This window comes from Myotis daubentonii, chromosome 18 (genome assembly GCF_963259705.1).
Source record: "Myotis daubentonii chromosome 18, mMyoDau2.1, whole genome shotgun sequence".
Taxonomy (NCBI): Eukaryota; Metazoa; Chordata; class Mammalia; order Chiroptera; family Vespertilionidae; genus Myotis; species Myotis daubentonii.
In genome coordinates, this window is record NC_081857.1 from 13,825,756 (window position 1) to 13,843,976 (window position 18,221).

The window sequence follows — 18,221 nt, forward strand, 5'->3', positions numbered from 1 at the left end:
AAACAAACAAGGTCTTGTGCTGCCATCGCGTGGAGCCTCCTCGTCCCTGCAGTTCCTCGTGGCTTCTGAAGGCGCGGAGGGAAGCAAGCTGCCGACAGGAGAGCCTGGGAAGATTGCCCGCTTGAGACCGGCCTTGGAAAGGGAGCCAGAGAAGAAAGGAAGGTGACCTCGAGGGAATGCCCATCGCTGGTCACCGCCCCACTTCCCCAGGGAGAAGGTGGCCAAAGGCTACCCCTCACCCGGGTGAAGGAAGTGGTGTCATGGCCTCCTTCTCAGAGATGCCTTTGACCAGGAGGGGAAGGGCAGGGAGAGGGGAATGCGTGCCAGGAGGAGACAGGCCATCCTTGTTTCCTGGGAAAAGTCAGACTTTGAGAATCTTGTTTAGCAAAAATCTTGCCTCCCTTCTGAACGCTCCCTTTGAGAGTTCCTTTAGAGAACAGTCCCTTAGGACTGAAAACTGGAGTGACTGTGGAGGACACAGAGCAGGATCAGCTACGTGGTGAGCAGAGAACAGGGGCCCGCATAGAACTCAGCCACCACTGAGCAATGGAGTTTGAGGAGGAGGAGTTTGGGCGCTCTGGAACCTTCCCACGGCCCCATTCTTTCTAGATTCCTGAGTTCTGGGCTCCAGGAAGGAGCTGGTGCTGGGAGACAGAAGTAAAAGATGGGCATTGGTCAGGCACACACATCTTTATACTCCACCTTGCAGGTACCACAATGAAGATACATTGTGTGACATCACCTTTCTTTTGCCAATTTTGTCAGTGTTCACCTGAATTTTTATGTATCCAGTGTTCACACATTTTTATGTATCCAGTGTGTACCATGTTAGAAATGACCTTTGCCGCTGTCTCTGAACTTTACCCAGGATAGCTCTGTGTGGCCACCCTAGACCATGGCTGCTCTGTTCTTCCAACACCATTGGATGTGACATTCTCCCAGGAGCTGTCCTCCTCCCTGGGACATTCTGAGAGGAGAGACGCACATGCTCTCTGCTGTGGTGTCCCTGGTGATGTACGAATTTCATTGACTGTAACTACAATAGGAAACACATTTTACATCGTGGCTGAATAGATATGATCAATGCAAATGAAGCAACATTTACCGTCACTCCTTGCAAAGCACTGTGGGGTTTTCTGTTCCATTTTTTTTAATGCTGGTTTTAACCCTCCCCAAAATCAATTTTGTGACCCAAGAGTAAGTAGGTTTCAACCCACAGTTTGAAAAGCACAGCCCTCATAGTAGGTTTCTATTACCCACTTCCCCTGGGCCTTGGTTCATGGGTGGGTTCTGGGCTCCACACCAAAAATCAGAAAACAGTTCCACACTTGTCTTGTTCTTTCTCAAAATGGACAGCTTTCAGAATAAAAGGAAGTCTCGCCTTTCAAGATGTTGTCTCTACTGTGAGTTTAAAATAAATCCAGACATTCTACAGACTTTTATTCTCAGCTTCGTCTATTTTTTGTCTGACAACAATATGCATAGTATATGACAGAATAGTAGAAGAAAGAGTAGTGAGTATAGCCTGGCTGGCGTGGCTCAGTGGTTGAGCGTCATGACACCTATGAACCAGGAGGTCACGGTTCAATTCCCGGTCAGGGCACATACCTGGGTTGTAGGCTGCATCACAGTGTGGGGCATGCAGGAGGCAGCCAATCAATGATTCTCTCTCATCGTTGATATTTCTCTCTCTCTCCCTGTCACTTCCTCTCTGAAATCAATAAAAATGTGTGTGTGTGTATACATATATATATGAAAAAATATATATGAAAATATATATATGAAAATGAGATTGCTTGCTGAAAAAGGTTGCTAGAAAAATGTGATAGTCATTTCTGAGTTTACGCACTTTGCTCAATACTTTCCCTTAACTTAAGGTTCTCAACCTTCCTAATGCCACGACCCTTTAATACAGTTCCTCATGTTGTGGTGACCCCCAACCATAAAATTATTTTCGTTGCTACTTCATAACTGTAATGTTGCAACTGTGATGAATGATAATGTAAAGATCTGATATGCAGGGTGTATTTTCATTGTTCGCGACCCATAGGTTGAGAACCGCTGCAAGTGTCCTCAGGACAATCCATGCTCTTCAGTGTGTTCAGCAGGAGGCACTGGTTAGCTCCCATCTAAACAAAACACGTCACTCTTTGGGCTATTCAATGAGCCCTCTTCAATAAATTTAACAACCTTCGCCATGTTCTTCTTAAACACTTCCATGAGATACAGCAGAGTTATTTCTAGAGATGCTACTTAGAATTCTTATGGATGCTGATTTCTAAGGCCAAGTGTTGTCAGTCACTTTTAACAATATTTTAATAGCTTTGCGGTGTTTTCTAGCCATCTCTGCTGGCTCCAGTACTTAGCGTTCCTTTTTTTATTTTTTCCAGTTTCATATGTATTCACCAATGAGGCATTTTTTTTCTAGTTTTGTAAATATATCTGATCAAGTGCGTGCCAAGGTAAACACGCATACAAGACATACCCCTTGTCGTCTTGGGTAAACTAGAATTGTTGAATAACTGACAGCAACCATGCTTTGTGGGGGATGGATCTCAGGCTTTCTACAGGATTTTAACCACATGAGAAGCGTGGCTTTGGCAGGTTCTGCAGCTGTGCAGATTTGACTAGGACTAGTTGTAAATTTGAATGCATCAGCTGTTTTAGCCTTAAAAACTATATGCATATCTTCTCATATTAGGAAAGTAATTTTTCAAGATCCATGTGAGCCATTTTCTCTTTTGCTGGACCACGTGCAACTAAATCTCATTAAAGTTTTGTAGAGCAAATAAGAAGTTGTGCCAATGATTTTGGGCCCTTTGTTTTCATTGAGAAATGTTTGTTGACAAGTCCAGCATGCTGTGGTTTTAAGTGTCCTATTCGTTTTGAAGGTGCCATTACAAACAATATATTGGAGTTCGTCATTCTGGTTGGATTTTATACACATAAAATATATTTTAGATAATATGCCTTCTGAATTCCTGCATTCCCTTTTGTTTTTAGAATGTGCCTCATTCTAAATGAAGTTGAAGCTTACTCTTAGTGTCAATATTTTTCTCCACATTGTCTCCATTTCTAAATATATGGAGCTTGAACTTGGGCACTTCTCTAACTTTTACTTCATCCTTCTTTTCTAATAGTAAGGGGAAATCTCATTAAAGAAAAATTCATGTTAATGAAATTAGATGATTTTTTTATGCAAACCTAAACATATCCAATTTGATAAGGTCCTTTTAGAAAAAAGCTTTACAATAAAGACTGCATAATGTTAATATAAAAGATAGGCTCTGTTAATTGTCCTGTAATGGTGATGGTCATATTCACATCACACATCAGAAAATCAAATGAGATGCTTGTTAGCAGAAGATAGAATGACTTGCATTAGCCGACTGATATTCATCATAGCCTTCAACTCTCTTAATTCCATGTACAGCAATTGGATTCAGTTCATAATTCTTACTAAATTCTTAATTTCCATTCATAATTCTTACTAAAACTCCAGTGATGTGTTCTCATATTTCCTATTCTATTCTATTCTATTCTCTAGTTTCCTCTACTCTACTTTTTGTTTATAAACAAATTATTGGAAATGTGTATATGATTTGCTAGTTGTTTTGTGTATATTTGGTGAATCCCCAGCTAGACTACAACTTCCTGCAGGAAAAGTCTTTTTTTTTTCTTCACTTGAAAAAATTATCTCCCCCAGCATTCAGTTTTATGCTGTGTGTAAAGTGGATGCTGGTCAAATGCTAGTTCAACGTTGACTGCTGTGAATTACCATACACCAGGACCTACATCCTCATAGTGCAGACGAGAGCCTGAGCCAGGTGGTGAGGGTTGGGAAGGCCCTTGAATCATTCCAAATAGCTCCCCACTATTGCCTGTGCCTGAAATTTCATAATTAGAAATTCGCTTCTTTGTCTTTACGTCTTTATCAATAAGGTCTTAATAAGGCTTTGTGCCTCGGTTGAATGCCTATAATTTCTATGACTGAGTCATGGTGGAATTTACAAAGCAGAGTTGGCCTAGTTAATCCCTCCTAAGCGCCAGTCCTGCAGCCTGGAGGGTGGCTACCAAGTGCTCAGGGCTGCTGTTGTGACAGGAGGTCCTGCTGGGATGTTCAGGCCCCACTAACAGAGGGACAGAGGGAAAAACATGCCCAGGGCAGGCACCTGATTAATGACTTAAGATTAACCTGATGGTATAAAGAGTGACTGACCATTAATTACCCACATTTACATACTCATTTTTATTTTTTTGCTTTTAAAGAAATACAATACCAAGGCACAAATTGGTTTCCTCTTTTAAACCTCGATTATCATCCATTTTGCTTCATTTCCTCTAGCCTTGGTTTGCTTCTCAACTCCACAGAGGGTTCTCTCTGGTTTTGCTTATAGGGTCAGACCCACGTGTCCATTGATGGATAAATGCATTAAAGTGTAGTAGACACTGCATACAGTCAGCCTTCTGTACCCACAGGTTCCCCACCCTCAGATTCAAACAACAGCACATGGAAAATATTTGAAAAAACAAGTTACGTTGCTGCTGACATGTCCTCTATAGTTAGGCCTATTCGTTGCTCATCTGAAACTCAACTGTACTTGCACCTCTGGTGTTTTTATTTGCTGAATCTGGCACCCCTACTTGGGGTTAGTTTATTAAAATCTGCTTTCCGAGTATCATCCTGTCCTAGGTGTTGGGGGTGGAAACCCGGGAGCTGAAGAAAAAGCTAGTTCCAGTTCTCAGAGAACTATCTTTAGTTCTGGTTTCCCAGAGAAATCTGCCACCACAGGCCAGCTATGACATTGGCCTGCAGGCCACTTGAGACACCCCTCCCCTGGGGAGTCTGATTCCTTTGGTGTGAAGAGAGATCCAGATGCCCGCGGTTTTAACAAGAGCCCCAGGTCATCCTCCCGCCGAGGTGAGTCTGTGGAACTGTGGCAGGAGTGGCACTGGAGGTACCTGACAATGCCTGGCTTACTAAGCCTTAAAGCCACTTTGCCGGTTACAGCCCACTGAGGCAGCTGCAGACCTCCACGCTTGCAGAACCCATTCGAAACCCCTGGGACACATGTTGCAGCGGCGGTCATCTTTGCAAGTTGTTTTACAGTCCATCCAGGGCACGCCATTGCTCTTCACTCTAACTCCCAAGGAAAGCAGGGGAGCTGGCTTTCCTGAGGCCAGGGCGGCCGCAGGGGCTAAGTTCACACAGCCAGCGCGGGGAGCACTCAGGGCTGCAAAGCGCGCCCTCTTCCCACGCCACCGAGCTGCCTCCTTTTGCCTACAAACCGTAGGTGGGGGCCTCTGGGGTGGGATTTAGAGTTCACCCCGAGTTTCAGGGGACTTCCGCTCCCAAACCCCCAGGCCTGCAATTAACCAACGGGTGGGGGGAAAGGTCCGCGCGGGGCTCTGCACGGGGCCCGGGCCCGAGCCCGGGTGTGAGCGAGGCGTGGGGCCCCGCCGGGCCACGCACACCACACGCCGCCCGGGGGAGAGGCGGGCCGCCCGCTCGCCGGTGCCCTCCGGGAGCGCGGCCGGCTCGCCACCGCTCGGGAGCGCCGCCCGCTTGCAGGCCCGGCCGCCGGGAGCGGGGGGCGCGCGGGCACGAGGCGGGGACGCGCTGCGAGAGCGCGCGCGCGGGCGGCTGCGCCAACGGCCGCGCCGGGGAGAGGGCGGCCTCCCGGGAGGCCCGCCGCCGCCGCCGCCCGGACTCGGAAGTGCGGAGAGGGGTGTCGGGGACTCAGGCGCGCGGGAGCGCCGCCGCCGCCCGGGACAGCCCGGAGGTGGGTAGCTGGGGACCGCGGCGGGTCCCGGGACGTTTTAGGGGACTTTTTTATTTTTTTGCTTCGGTGATTCGGTTGAAAAAAAGAAATGCACGGACGCTTTCCGATCCCTACCCCGGCCCCTGCGTGCGCGCCCGAGGGCGGGACCGGGGAGACGCCGGTCCTGCCGCGGAGACAAAGGCGCGGGGGCTGTGGCCGTGCGCCCGGCCCAGCTGGGCTCCCGCCGCCGGAGTCCGCGCTCGCCCCTGCCCGCGTCCCCTCGCCTTGCACAGCCCGCGTTCTGCGCCCCGTTGCTGGGAATTGCGGACGCGGCAGTATTGCTGCGGCTCCAGTGTCCCCCAAAGTTAGAGATGTCTTCTGCTTGCTACTCTCAGGGTCCCTGTTTTCTTCTGAATCCAGCCTTTAGATGGCACTGGTCTCTGCAAAGGGCCTCCTCCCGGCCATCCCCACGAGCGCGGGCGCGAGGGGCTCTAGGTGGCATTGGCGTTAGGAAATGCGCTGCGTCCTTGGTTCATGGCTCTTGGGTCAGGGCGGCCAGACTAGTTAGTGGCTGGGCTCCCTCGTTGGGTTGCATTATGGGGGGGCGGGGGGGGGCGAGTCTAGTTTACTTTCTGTTTTTGCATCATTCATTCATTCATTCATTCGCAGAAGTAGGCGTTCACTTCTGTGTTGTAAAGTACTGTGGGAGCCCAGGGAGCTCAGAGGGAAGGCTTCTCGGAGGAGGGGGTGCTTTTTATCCTGGAATTTGAAGACTATGATTTTTTCTTCCCTCTTCCATTCTTCATGTTCTGTCTTTCCTATACTCTTTCTCCCTCCTTTCGCTGTGGCCGTCCCGAACCGTGTTTCAGTGTTGGGTAAGGACAGCCAGTCTTGACCTGAAAGAGTCACCTAGTATTGACAGGGACGATGTGCTCGTCAGATGCTTTACAGTCATTATTTTTAAACCTTCTGGTAACTGGGAAGGATAGGTAGTGTTGCCCCCCCCTTTTTTTTTCCAGAAGAATAAAGGAAGGCTTAGAGGAGATGCCAAAGCCACAGACTGGTAAATGTTGGGAGTCCTCTTTTTGGGTGAAAGCCTGTACTACCTACTGTTTACTTTGCTTCCTCCTAGGGAAGAAGGATGCATAGACTAACTTAGGGTGAAGGCCGAGTGTCTGGAGAGAGCAGTCCCTGCAGTGGGTGGCGAGATGTTGCTGGGAACTCTGCAGGCAACATCAGGAACTAGCCAGGACCGGCCTTACCTGTGTGTCTCGTGGTTCGAGCACAGGGCTGGCCCGCGGAAGTGCTCCTGGATTGTTGCATGGGAATTCCCTGGCTTGGATGAAGTTCTTGATTTCTTTTAGGGGCTCTTTGCCTCTTGTGTGTGCCATGGACCTCTTTGGGGTCTGGGGAAGCCACCTTTTAAAAGGCATTAAAAATATTCACAAGGGAAACTTGAATGACAATAAGCCAGAGTTATATAACGTTTTAGTTTGGTCTTTCAAGGGAGGCGGAAATAATTGTCAGCATCACCATGATAAAGTAAGTTGTACTTAGGCACCATATTTATCAATTACAGTTGAGATACAGATGACCGACTTGGTGATGAATAGGTAGAAAGGACCCGTGTAACCTGTGCTATATTTATTAGTATGTCCAGTTGCATATAAATGCATCCCGGATCCTGAAATAAAGTGGCCTGGCTTTCTTCTCCATGCATAGGGCCTAACTCATTTTTCAAAGTATGTGTTCACACCTCAAAAGAGCCTGGCCTAAGTCATTTTGTAAATGAGGCCTAACTGGTAAAGCACACTTAAGCAGTCCTAAGGCGATATTTTACTGGAGTCTGTGTGAAATACAGTCTTTTAAATGTGCCCTTCTTTTCCTGTCATACACTCTAGTCACCACAAGAAACATTTTTTGAAGTTTCCACGCATACCTCAGCCAACCTATCACAGGAAAGTTGCAGGTTCTTTTCCTGGTCAGGGAACATGCCTGGGTTGCAGGTTCGGCTCCCGTCGGCGCTAAGGAAGGCAACTGATGTTTCTCTCTCACATCAGTGTTTTTCTCTCTCTCTCTCTCTCTCTCTCTCTCTCTCTCTCTCTCTCTCCCCCCCCCCTCCCCCTTTCTCTCTCTAAGCATTCCTTTGGGGAGGATTAAAGAAATAATAAATAAATATTCAGAGGGTTAAAATTATATTGAAACAAAGTTTTCAAAATTGTGGGGGAAAATCAAATTTGTAATAGAGTACGTTTCTTTGTTAATGCATTAAGTAACCAATTTCAGTTCTGTATGAAATAAGTCATAATTTCAGAGCAGTGATGCCCATGTAAATGGTATTTTGCAATGTATGCAGCAGCCGCACTGTGATATGAAAACGTCTGTGCCTCTTATTGTGATAGTGTCGCCAGAACTGCTCTTCCTGGTATGGCTTATTGTCCACATTTATAACCATATGAAATCCTGACTTTATCGTTAGAGGTTTGTGAAAATAAAGATGTGTGAGGAAAACATTTTTAAGTTCATGGCCCGCTGAATTCCACCTGTGGATACCTTGGAGGGTGTCCTAGGTTACACACCCTGGTTAGTGGTCGTTTTTCTTCTGCGTTCTATGTAGCCGCCGTAGGTCATTACTAATAGCTGCCTCCTCCTCCTTCGGTCAGTGCTCAGGTTCACAGCTGGTTCTGGTGATCAAAGCTGTTGAGAGGGAGTTGCTGGGCTGTCTCTATTCTCTGCCTGTTCTACTCCTCTGAGGGCATTTCTGCTGGAGAATATTCGTGGTGGTGCAGGTGTGGAGGTGTGTCATATAAGTACGTGGCAGCCTTTTTTTTTTTTTTTGGAGAGGAAATGAACCTTAATGGTGTATGGTAGTACCAGTATCATGGAAGAAAAAGGAGTTATCACTACATATCCCACAGACATTAAAAAAAATAAGATCTTAAGATGTTATTCTGAACAATTTTATGGCATACATTTGAAAATTCATGTAAAATGGACAAGCTTTTTGAATAAAATGCCTCCCCTTAAGACATAAGAACTAGAATGTCTGAATAGTTCTATGTCTATTCAAGAAATTAAATTTGTAGTTACAAACCTTTCCATAGCAAAATTTCAGGCCCAGATGGCTTCCCTTGTGAAATATTACAAATTAAAAAAAAAGAAAGAAAGATAAAAAGGGAACATCCCCTGGCTGCTTTTTTGAGGCCAGCATAACCTTGTTACAAAGTTTGATAAGGACAGTAAGAAAATTATAGGTCAGACTCTCACAAAAGAGATGCTAAAGTCTTAGAATGATGCATTGGTAAATGAAGTCTTGTAATGTATACAAAGGGTATTAAACCATGACCAAGTTGGATTTATTCCAGGATTGTAAATTAACAGTAGAAAACCAATAAATGTACCTTAACCACATACACAGAATAAAGGAGAAAAGTTATTTGCTAAAATTCAGCACCCATTCATGATAAAAATTCTCTGCAAGCTAAAACAATGAGAGAATTTAAAGATACAAAATATTGGGGGGTATGTCATTGTTCCACACATTAAATCTATAGATTCAGTACACTCCCAGTCAAAATCCCAGCAGTTTTTTTTTTTTTCCTTTCGAAAAGAGGCAGTGATGAGCCAAATTGAACATTTATTTGGAAATTCTAGACAATCTAAGAAAAAGATCAAAGTTGAATGACTTAAGCCACTAGGTCAATAGGTAGTATGTAAGTATGGTATTGGCCCCATGCTAGGCAGAAGATGGGACTGAGTAGAGAATCCACAAACAGGCTTACACACATGACAGGTGACGCTTCAGTGCAGTGGAGAAAGGACAGCCTTTTCAGTAAACGATGCTGGGCCAATTGGATGTCCATATGGACAAAATGAATCTTGATCATCCACCTCATTCCATGTACAAAAGTTAATCAAGATAATCATACAGCCGAAACCGGTTTGGCTCAGTGGATAGAGCGTCGGCCTGCGGACTGAAAGGTCACAGGTTTGATTCCGGTAAAGGGCATGTACCTGGGTTGCGGGCACATCCCCAGTGGGAGATGTGCAGGAGGCAGCTGATCGATGTTTCTCGCTCATCAATGTTTCTAACTATCTCTATCCCTTCCTCTCTATAAAAAATCAATAAAATATATTTTTTAAAAAAAGATAATCATACAGCTAAATGTGAGAGCTAAGTCAGTAAAGCTTCTGGGAGGAAGCAAAGTGAAATATCTTTATGATATTTCATAGAGGGACAGTCAAAGGTTTATTGGATGGGGCACAAAAAGCACTAATTGTAATGGGAAATATTGGTAAGAGCGTGTGTTCATCTAATGACTCCACAAAGGCAGTGAGGAGGCACGCTGCAGAATGCGATACATATTTCCAGTGAGGACCTCAGAGCTAGAATGTAGGAACAACTTCTACATCATGAAAAGGATGGGCAGCTGCCGTGGTCCAGCCCCAGCGGGTCCAGGGGTCCCCAAAGGTGTAGACGGAGTCGGCGAAGAAGGAATGGCAAGGAGACAGCGTTCAGTTGATCAGCAGCCTTGCCAGGATCTCTAGCCCAGATCTCCAGCCAAGTTCTGGTCTGGATCTCCAGAGAGGTTCTGCTTAGGATCTCCAGAGAGGTTCTGTCCAGGTTCTCCAGTCAGGTTCAGTCACCAGGTTCTAGTCAGGCTCTCCTGCCAATCTCCGCAGTCAGGTTCAGTCCAGGATCCCCTGCCATGCTCTCTCCAGCGAAGTTCTTCTGTCTCTAGAGAACGTTCTGTGTAGGTTCTGTGCCTAGGCTCTGTCTCTCTTGGTCCTGTCTTCCAAGCCCTGTGTTCTTGATTCTGTCTTTTTCTGTCTTGTTACATCTGTATTTATACCAGTTGATTCAATCCTATCAATCTCTATTACAAAGGTTAGGGCGTTTCTTATCTCCATTCCAGGGAGTAAAGATTATGTAGCTTAAGCATGATTGTTCGTAGTTAAAGTGATTAATTACCCGCCTTGCACTTAGTTGAGGGGTTTTATTCCCTCCCTAACTTCAGGGGAAAATCCCTACCTGGGGATTCAACCTTTCTCGGAGAGGTGACTTTGGTTAAAACACAGCGCCAAGAAGGTGAGCAAACATATTAAGAACCGTATGCCATATATGCCAGGTCCCTTGAAACAGCAAGGATGGACCGGCTCCCGGCAAATTCCCCCTTTTTTATTTTTTAAAAGCAAGCATTAAAAAGAAAAACCTGAAACGCTCTCTTGTATCCATTTTAAGAGTAGGATTGGCGCTTTCTGCTATTACCTGAGTCCTGATCTATCACCCCAGGGAGAGCTTGCCAATCCTGCACTTTCCCAGGGTGGAAAGGCTGCAGTGGGGTTAAGGATAAGGCTCCTTGGGCCTACCTTCTCCCATGCCTCTACATTTACCTTTCTGGCACCTTTCCTTCCTCAGAAAAGCATGGACGTATTTCTTGTATAAAATGTTCCATCTGACTGGGAGTAACCTTAATTCCTCTGCTAGCAAGCATATGTGTTAAAAGATCAATACAGAGTCTTATTTCTTTAGACTCAGTATGGCACATCTTTTTAATCTAAAGATCAATACAGAGTCTTCTTTCTTTGGACTCAGTATGGCACATCTTCTCAATCTAAGTTCTGTACTATCCACCTTCTTACCCTACTTATCCTCTATAGGGGGGTTTGCAGCACCCTGGTGGAGTCCTATCCGTCCTGAGTGTGGAGGTTCTCAATGGGGGGGCTTACCTAAGGGAATCCTGTTCCAGGGGTTCCCAAAGGTGTGGACGGAGTCGGCGAAGACTATCCACCCTCTTCCTACGGTGGAGTCTGATCCGTCCCGAGTGTGGAGGTTCTCAATGGGGCGGCTTACCTAAGGGAATCCTGTTCCAGGGGTTCCCAAAGGTGTGGACGGAGTCGGCGGAGACTATCCACCCTCTTCCTACGGTGGAGTCCGATCCGTCCCGAGTATGGGGGTTCCCAATGGGGGGAGGCTTACCTAGGGGAATCCTTTTCCAGGGGTTCCCAAAGGTGTGGACGGAGTCGGCGAAGACTATCCACCCTTTTCCTATGGTGGAGTCCTATCCGTCCCGAGTGCGGGGCGCTTACCTAGGGGTCCCTGTTTGGGCGCCAGATGCCGGGGTCCAACCCCAGCAGGTCCAGGGGTTCCCAAAGGTGTAGACGGAGTCGGCGAAGAAGGAATGACACGGAGACAGTGTTCAGTTGATCAGCAACCTAGCCAGGATCTCTAGCCCGGATCTCCAGAGAGGTTCTGCTTCGGATTTCCAGCGAGGTTCTGTAGCCATGTTCCCTCGCTAGGTTCTCCAGCCAGGTTCTGTCCAGGCTCTCCAGTCAGGTTCAGTGTCCAGGTTCCAGTCAGGTTCTCCTGCCAATCTCTGTAGTCAGGTTCAGTCCAGGATCCCTTGCCATGTTCTCCCGCTAGGCTCTGTCTCTAGGCTCCGAGGCCAGTCCCTCTCCAGGATCCTCCGGCATGCTCTCTCCAGCGAAGTTCTTCTGTCTCTAGGCTCCGTGTAGGTTCTGTCTTCTTGATTCTGTTCTAAGTTCTGAGTGTTTCTGTCTTGTTACAACTGTATTTATACCAGTTGATTCAATCCTATCAATCTCTATTACAAAGGTTAGGGCGTTTCTTATCTCCATTCCAGGGAGTAAAGATTATGTAGCTTAAGCATGATTGTTCGTAGTTAAAGTGATTAATTACCCGCCTTGCACTTAGTTGAGGGGTTTTATTCCCTCCCTAACTTCAGGGGAAAATCCCTACCTGGGGATTCAACCTTTCTCGGAGAGGTGACTTTGGTTAAAACACAGCGCCAAGAAGGTGAGCAAACATATTAAGAACCGTATGCCATATATGCCAGGTCCCTTGAAACAGCAAGGATGGACCGGCTCCCGGCAGGCAGCCAAAGAGAAAGATGGCAAGTCATTTCAGAAAAGAGGCTCTCTAAATTCCCAATAAACATTTGAAAGGATGGTTAGCCTCACTAGTGATTAGGGAAATGCCAGTTGAAACTACAGTGGGGTATCAGTATGCACTCACCAGAGCGGCTAAAATGAAAGAGACTGTCAATGCCAAGGGCAGCTTAGGATATGGACCGGCCGGAACTCTCATTGCTGGTGGGTAGGACAGTGAGTATAACTGTTTTGGAAATTGTTTGTGGTATCACTTACTAAAGCTGGACATACTCATCTCTGACCCAGCCACCCCGTTCTTAGATAAACACTCAACAGTAAGGTGTATATATGGGCACCAAAAGTCATGTGAAAATATGCAGAGCAGTGTTATTCATAATGGCCCTATGTTGGATCAACACACATGTCCATCAATAGTGGAATGGGTAGAGGCATAAACAAGTTGTTTACACAATGGAATACTCTATAGCAATGAGAGCAAAGAAATTATTGCCTTACACGCAACGTGGATGAACTTCACAAACACAAAGCTAAGAAAGAAGAAGGTGGACACAATGGAGGAAGTTCTACGTGATTCCATGCATGTGAAGTTCAAAAATGGGCAAAATTAGGTAAACTAGGGTGACAGATGTCAGGCTAGTGGCCAGGACTTAAAGGAAAGGACAGAGGGGGCCTCCGAGGCATTTAATTTTTTATCTGAGTGGTGATTACTGGAGTGAGTCCACTTTTCGAAACCATTACTTTTTTTTTTCTTTAAGTATATTTTAATACAAACTTTACTTAAAATATTATGAAATATTTGGTTCACTCAGACACCCCTAATCTAGGGGAGTGTAAGATGTGATGGGCATGACTGTTGGTGATGAAAAAGGTTTAAAATAGATGAGAATTTTCAGAGGAAAGAGTACAATATCACATCAGTAGCTTTTCTGAGTGAGGGATTTATAAAACTGGCTCCTTATTGCCAGTCTCTCACAGCACACATCTGGCTTAAGGGCAGTTCATATAAAAAGACTTAGAGTTATGTTGAATGTTAAGATTAATATCAGTGTGAAGTAAAAGCCAAAAAAAAAAAAAAAAGCTAAGGTCAGAACTAAATACAAAATTTTGTTTTCAGGTGCGTTTTTCTTGCAATTTAACTTTATGACAATTGGATTAAAATAGTCTGATGTCTTACATAGAACCATTCGGGCAGGGGCGGTATGTTAGTTTCTTATTGTTTCCTCACAAATGACTACAGACTTAGTGGCTTAAAGCAACACAAATGTATCTTACAGCTCTGGAGGTCAGAAGTCCAAGTGGCCCTGCAGGCTGCATTCCTTCTGGGGAGGATCTGTTTTGTTGTTGCTTTCTGGTGCCTTTTCCATCCCTTTGTTCCCAGCCCCTTCCTCCATCCACAGAGCCCATCACTCTAACCTCTGCTCCCATCATCACGTCTCCTCTGTCTCTGACCCTTCGTCCTCCCTGCCTTTTGACTGCACTGGGCCCAGGTGGATAATCAGGGATAACGTCTCCATCTCAAGATCTTCATCTTAATCGCATCTGCAAAGTCCCTTTGCCGTGTACGGTAATACGTTCACAGGTCCCGGGGATCCACACGTGGAAATTTCTGGGGAGCCATGTTGGGGGGTAACTCAGATGGGATTTTTATGTCTTATCTTCACAAGTAGCACAGTTCTTGAATCTCAGTAAGAGCTCATTGGTAATTTGTTGGAGAAGTTAGCCTGCGATTTTATTATTTGCAGTATCGTTTCTGAAACAAGAGAAGTGAGGTCTTGCCCTACTCTCATTCTGCCACATCTGGAGTTCTGGGTTCAGCGCTCCGTGCCTGCATGATAAAGGGACAGCTGACAGAAGGGTGCAGGGTCTGGGAACCAAGTCATTGAAAAAGTGGTTGAAGGGACTCGGGGATGTTGTTATGCCCAGATTTCAAGATCCCCAAGGAAACCACACCAGGGAACCAGCCAGTCCGATGCAAAAGCAGAGGGTCTCCTATACAAGCTCGCTTGGTCCCCCCCTTGCCTCCATTACTGGGTGCAAGAGAGAGCCCCGAATTCCAAGAGAACAAAGAATTTATAGGGCTTGGGGTCGGGGGTTGGGGCAGGGTGCAGCTAGGGTCTGGTTACACAAAGACAGGGGGGGTGGCCAGCATACTTTTGGCCTTGGGCTAGTTTCCCCCGCTTTCCCATTGGCCGAGATAAGGGCAGGCTGAGTAACTTATACACCCTGCGGCTTCCATCAGTCCTGCTCTGTCCTTTCAGATGTTTGTCCTGGAAGAGGGCTGGGGATGGCGAGGGTGGTATTAATTATCTTCAAATATTGGAGGGAGTATTATTAAGCCTTTTTAGTAAAAAAGTGATAATATTTAAAACAAGAATAAGCATTTCATAGCTTACTATGCCCAAGGCACTAGTCTCTTATTTTTGTAAACTCATTAATGCTCATAGCAATTATCTGAGAGTTGCTATTTTCCCTATTTTACAGACGAGGAAATCGAGGCACAGAGGTTATGCGACTTGACCTAGGGCACACAGCTAGAAAGTAGCAAAGCTGGGGGTTCAGACTTTGGCCTCCTGACTCCAGTGTCAGTCCAAACCATCACGTTATCCGCCGTTAGTTCTAAAAGGCACAATAGGACTGGGAGGCAGAAGGTGTTTTAGAAATAGAGGCCAGATTTGGACTTAGTTTAAGGAGAAAAACAGGATAACAATCAGAACTGCTTAGACACAGAGTTTCCCTGCCTTTGTAACGTTACTGGAAATGGTCCAGTTGGCTATTGTAAATGGAATTTCCAAACCGGCTGGAGATTAGACCAGATGACGATAAGGTCCCCACTGATTTTGAAATCCTGATTTGGGAGCATAATTATTTTTTTCATATTCATTCTCTCTCTCTCTCTCTCTCTCCCTCCCTCCCTCCCTCCCTCCCTCCCTCTCTCCCTTTTGACATTTTATATAATAAAGATCCATTGTGAAATGTAGTTTCCCACTAACTTTCCAGAAACTCGGACATTCTGCTGTGGTAGGCCATGTCCCTGCCCCCTTTTAAAGGGCCACTGCTGCTCCTCCCATAAGAGATGGCGTCTGTGCTCTCCTCCTTCTTGACTCTGGGCTGGCCTTTTGATTTGCTTTGACCAATACAGTGTTCTGTGGCTTCTGAAGCCTGGTCCTAAGCGACCTTGCACCTCTTGCCTTTGTTCTTCTGAACCCCTGGGGTCACCACGCTGTGAAGGGGCTGGCCTCCTGGAGGATGAGCGCCCACATGGAGGAGAAGCGAGACAGCTAGCGCCAAATGCCAGGCGTGTGCGTGAGGCCATCTTGACTCCCCGCTACCCCAGCCCCCTTTGAGCCAAGTGGTGACTTAGTCATATGAGTGATGCCAGGTGAGATCAGCAGAACTGCCTAGATCGCCACCCCACAGACTCATCAAGAGGAACAGCTCCTTGTTTTAAGCCACTGTGGTGGGATGGCTTACTATGCGGTGATATATTATATGACATTTCGGTGCATAATTGAAAGTAATGATATGTATTCTAAAATATTCTATATTTCACTGTCTTGCCCAGTTCCAGTTCTCCAATCTGTCGAATCCTTCTTCTGGGTGTGGGGAAGTGTTTCCCTGTAGTGTTATGTGGGCAGAAGAATTAGACTCTTCATAAGACTCTTTAATAGGTTTCGGAGGAAACTGGGATGTTAGAAGACATGCTGTGTCTAGACTTGGGTTTTTCTGGCGAAAGTCGTGTAATTTATATTCTGCAGAATAGGCTTCTGTTTCATTAAATTGGACCCTGGAAAAGAGCAGAAGTCCCAGCAGTTGTTTCAAATGTGCTAGAATATTGCCCCATATTTCATTCCCTCCAAAGCGGCTGTCGTTCACTGGGCACGTGCTCCTGTGCTATTACTACTCTGTGGTTCCCAGGAAGCTCGTTTGTTCCTAAAGTTAGAGCGATTTCCGTTTTACTCAGCCCTCATCACCGTGTAACTGCCGACGTTCCCCTCTTGTATCCAGGCCAGATTGGTTTGGTTTGGTTGGCCTTCAGTAAACCTTTGAAGGAATGTATCTGCTGATGTATCTCGTGTACGTTTGGATGACATCTAGTTGATTTTCAAGTTTTCTTTGCTTCTTAGGGGGTGTCTAAATCATACACAACTCAACAAATTCTTTTGCGCTTAGGTAGCTCGTGTTACCTTCCAACTTTCCTGCTGGGTTGATTTCACCATAGATGTTGGGAAAAGATGAACCTGGTGCCCTCGGGAAGAAGAGGGAAGTGACTGAGGGGAGGCTGTGGAGTTAGACTTGGTGGGTCTGAACCTAAGCTCTGCTGTGTACGCGCTGTGTGATTTGGGGCAGGTTTCTTGACCTTTCTGGGCCTGGGTGTTCTCTTGTGTTAAATGAAGATCCCAGAATGACCAGCCTCCAAGGGTTGTTACGAAGATTAAATGAGAAAATACTTGCAAAGCGCTCTCTCGGCGTAGGCAATCTGTAAGTGGTACTTATTACAGTACAGCTGTTACTGGAATTAGTCGGGGAAAACCCAGTAGGGAAAATGTTCTGTTTAGGACATTGAGCAACAGTTGGTAGAAGTGTGAGATGCTGCCGCCACCGGAAGGATCGTTGGCTTAATGCTGAGAGCATCGCTTTAAAGGCCTGGTGCGTGTGGGTGTGTGGTGATAGCCCTGTTAGCGCTAGAAATCAGGATTGAGGAGCGGGAAACATCTAAAATGGAAATATTGGAATCCGTTTGTTGCACGCATCAGAAATAAAGATGACAAACTTTTGAAATGATAATGGCGTCCGCTGGGGGAAAAGCATCTTACAGGAGTGACGTTTATGCCAATTTCAGGCTTTGGCACAGTGAGCTATGCTTTTCTGCCCAGGCTGAGGAACAGAGTTTCTGTCTGTGAGCGAGTGGGCGCTGGGACCTTGGGTTCGGGTTTCTGCTCCGTCGCTGGCTTCTCCCTGTGCTTGGCAGATCGCTTCCTTTCTCTGAGCTGGGTTCTGATGCCTGATAAAGCGCACAGCCCTCCTGGTGCGGATTCGAGTAGACGGTATCTTTGCAAGTAGGTGGAGAGTGTGAGATGACAAGGTTCCCAGCTGGTGGCTGTTCCAACTCCACCCGGCAGGAAGGATGTGACCACAGCCTCACAGCCAGAACTAGTCAAGTGTCCACACTGGGCTACGGGACAGAGTGGGGCTCAGCATCTACGTGTTCAGATAAAAAGTGCAGTTCCTGTGTGAGAAGGGAGACTGGATGTTGCGGGTGGGCGACCAGCGGCCGGCCACGGCTGCCTGGGTTGTGTCCTGGGCCTCCCTTTTCGTCATGGGAGATGGAAGACAGAGCTGTTTCCCTGAATGCATCTTGTGAACAGCTGTGGGATGACCTTGGGAGGGGAGAAGAGGTTGGAGAGGATTGTGCTTACCTTCAGGCTTTTGAAGCCATATTTTAATTCATGGGGCAACTTAGACTCCCTTCTTGCTACATCGCACGCCCTGTGCTAGGTGGTGGGGACTCCCCTGCTCCCCAGAGGTCCACTCCCCAGGGACAGACAG

At 46.5% G+C, this 18,221-nt stretch overlaps 1 protein-coding gene across 4 annotated transcripts in view; it reads left to right on the forward strand.

The window, feature by feature from the left end:
* The first annotated feature begins 5,632 nt into the window (after positions 1-5,632).
* Positions 5,633-18,221, forward strand: part of HHAT (hedgehog acyltransferase) — a 167,182-nt gene continuing 154,593 nt past the window's right edge. For 3 of the 4 annotated variants that reach the window (XR_009449963.1, XM_059675637.1, XM_059675636.1), the window contains exon 1: positions 5,653-5,783. The gene's annotated coding sequence lies outside the window, so the exon portion shown is untranslated. Of the gene's footprint in view, positions 5,784-18,221 lie in introns of all 4 variants that reach the window. The other variant, XM_059675638.1, reaches the window with a different exon arrangement.